This window comes from Moschus berezovskii, chromosome 2 (assembly GCF_049115385.1).
Source record: "Moschus berezovskii isolate FMDL1 chromosome 2, NW_MosBer_1.0, whole genome shotgun sequence".
Lineage (NCBI taxonomy): Eukaryota > Metazoa > Chordata > Mammalia > Artiodactyla > Moschidae > Moschus > Moschus berezovskii.
Genome location: NC_142461.1, coordinates 101,137,081 through 101,139,951, shown reverse-complemented (window position 1 = coordinate 101,139,951; position 2,871 = coordinate 101,137,081).

Genomic DNA, 2,871 nt, shown 5'->3' with positions numbered 1-2,871 from the left:
CAAAGTAAGGTGAGACTGTGAGACTTGCTTTGGCTAGCAGAATGTGAGAGGTAACATATATCATTTCCCAGTGAAGTGTGAAGTGAAGTGAAGGTCGCTTAGTCACAAAGTGTCTGACTCTTTGTGACCTCATGGACTATACAGTCCATGGAATTCTCCAGACCAGAATACTGGAGTGGGTAGCCTTTTCCTTCTCCAGGGGATCTTCCCAACCCAGGGATCGAACCCAGGTCTCCCACATTGCAGGTGGATTCTTTACCAGCTGAGCTACAAGGGAAGCCCAAGAATACTGGAATGGGTAGCCTATCCCTTCTCCAGCAGATCTTCCTGGCCCAGGAATCGAACCAGGTTCTCCTGCATTGTGGATTCTTTACCAACTGAGCTATGAGGGAAGCCCCATCATTTCCCACGGAAAACTTTAAAAGCCCATGTGTATGTCTCAGATTCCCATCCTGCTGCTGCAGTGGTTATAGAAGTAAGTGTTAAATGGAATCTCCACTGCTTCCTAGGTGGTGCTAGTGGCAAAAACCTGTCTGCCAATGTAGGAGACATGGGTTCCATGCCTGGTTCAGGAAGATCCCCTGGAGGTGGGCAGGGTAACCCACTCCAGTATTCTTGCCTGGAGAATCCCTTGGACAGAAAAGCCTGGCAGACTGCGGCCCATAGCATTACAAAGAGTTGGGTACGACTGAAGCAACTCAGCACAGCACACAGCACAGAGTCTCCAGAGCCTGAGTCCCCCCCTCACTGCACTGATTAGGGAAAAACCAACTTTCCTTATGGTAAGCCACTACGTTTTGGGAGCTATCTGGTATAATCTAGCCCCTCTAGATATATAATTTGAAACAACTATAAATAAGTAATAATGAGCCCTGTGGACTTTTGCCTCAACCTTTGAGGACAAAGATTAAGTCTGTTTTTCCATCCGATTGAGCAATCTCAGATAAAATAACAATTTGATTGATGCATTTAGCAAATATTAATTAAAGACCTAGTCTGTTCAAAGCACTATTAACAAGAGTAACAAAAACTTTATTTGATCATCAGGACTATTGATTTAAAAGACCCTAAAATTTCAGATAATTCAAAACAGCCAAAACGACTTAGTATCTAGAATGCTGTGTTTAGTGATTTTTATTACAATTTCCCATTGCCTCTGAGCATTTTCCAGCTATAAAATTGTTAAAGGGTAGATTTCCCTCCAAAAGGTGAAATCATGACTCTCATGCAGATATAAAATAAGCATATGTTAAAGATTTTACTTAACTCATTATTCAGTGAAGAAACTGGAAATACGTTGTAACTGGTTAAAAGGAGAAATCAAAAAGAACCACCATTTCATATGGAATAAAGGAATGTTGAAATTAATTTACAAAAAGGACACAAAATGGGAATTTTTCACTAGGATGTGGTGGGGGCAGGGTGGTTCAGCGATGTGGGAAAGTCAGTTTAAACCACCACACCACAGTTCCACCAAGGAATTTATTTGTATGACACTATAAAAATTATTTTCTATTACTATCAAATATCTACAAATTCAGAATTATGAAATAGCTCAAAGTCAGCAAAAGGTTAGAAATGATAAAGCAAAGGGTGTGTTCCAGACAATTCAGTTTCCATTAGAAATATCCATTAAGCTCTTTTCCTTATTCTAAATTTCCTTACAGATTGGATTCCCAAAATTAAAAAAAAAAAGATTAAGTGATGCTATTTACTCGGTGCTATAGGCAACGTGCTAAGTTCTGCATACATCATCATTAGATGGATATTATCATTACTATTTTATAGATTGGATGACTGGGACTTAACTTGCCCAATAGCCCAATTTTTTTTCTCTTAGGTCTCACCCATTGGCTTGAGGGATCTGAATTCCCGTATCAGGCCCTCAGCAGTGAGAGCACAGAGTGCTAACCACTGGACCGCCAAGGAATTCCCTATTGCAAAATTCAAATGAAAGTCTGATTTCAAAGCTTTCAACAGTTTTTTTAAAAAAATTTTAAGATATTGACAAATTTTCAAAATAATTAATATACAGTAAAATTGACATTTTCATGGTATACAGTTCTAAGAGTTTTAACACGTTTGGATTCTCCTAACCACAATAACAATCAGGATACAGAATTGTCCCTCCCTTCTCCCCCCAAATCTCCTTGAGCGATTCCTTTGTAGTCAAATCCTTCTCCTGCCCCTGGCAACCAATGATTTGTTTTCTGTTGCTATGCTTTTGTCTTTTCAAGAATGTCAAATAAATGGAATCACACAGTTTGTAACCTTTAAAAGATTGGGGAAGGGTTGTGGTTAATTACAGATTCGCAGAAAGTTGCAAAAATAGTACAGAGAGGTCCTGGTACACTTTAGCCAGTTACCCCAAAGGCTGACATCTTACATAACTACAGTGCAATATCAAAACCAGGATACTGATCTTGATATAGCCCTCATTCCATGTTCATCAATTTAACCTTCACTCATTGGTGGGTACCTGTACAGTTGTATACAATTTTATCTGTGTGTAGTTTTGTGTAAAGTGAAAGTGAAAGTTGCTCAATTGTGTCCAACTCTTTGTGACTCCATGGACCATACAGTCCATGGAATTCTCTAGGCCAGAATACTGGAGTAGGTAGCCTATCCCTTCTCCAGCAAATCTTCCCAACCCGGGAATCGAATTGGGGTCTCCTGCATTGCAGGCGGATTCTTTACCAACTGAGCTATCAGGGAAACTCAGTTTTGTGTAACCATCATCACAATCAAGATGTGGAATTATTCCATCACTGCAAAAATCCTTGAGCCATCCCCTTATAGTCATATCTTATGGGGTTAGATTTTAGAAACCCTTCTTTATGTGTTCTCCATCCATCCTTAAAAAAAAAAAGA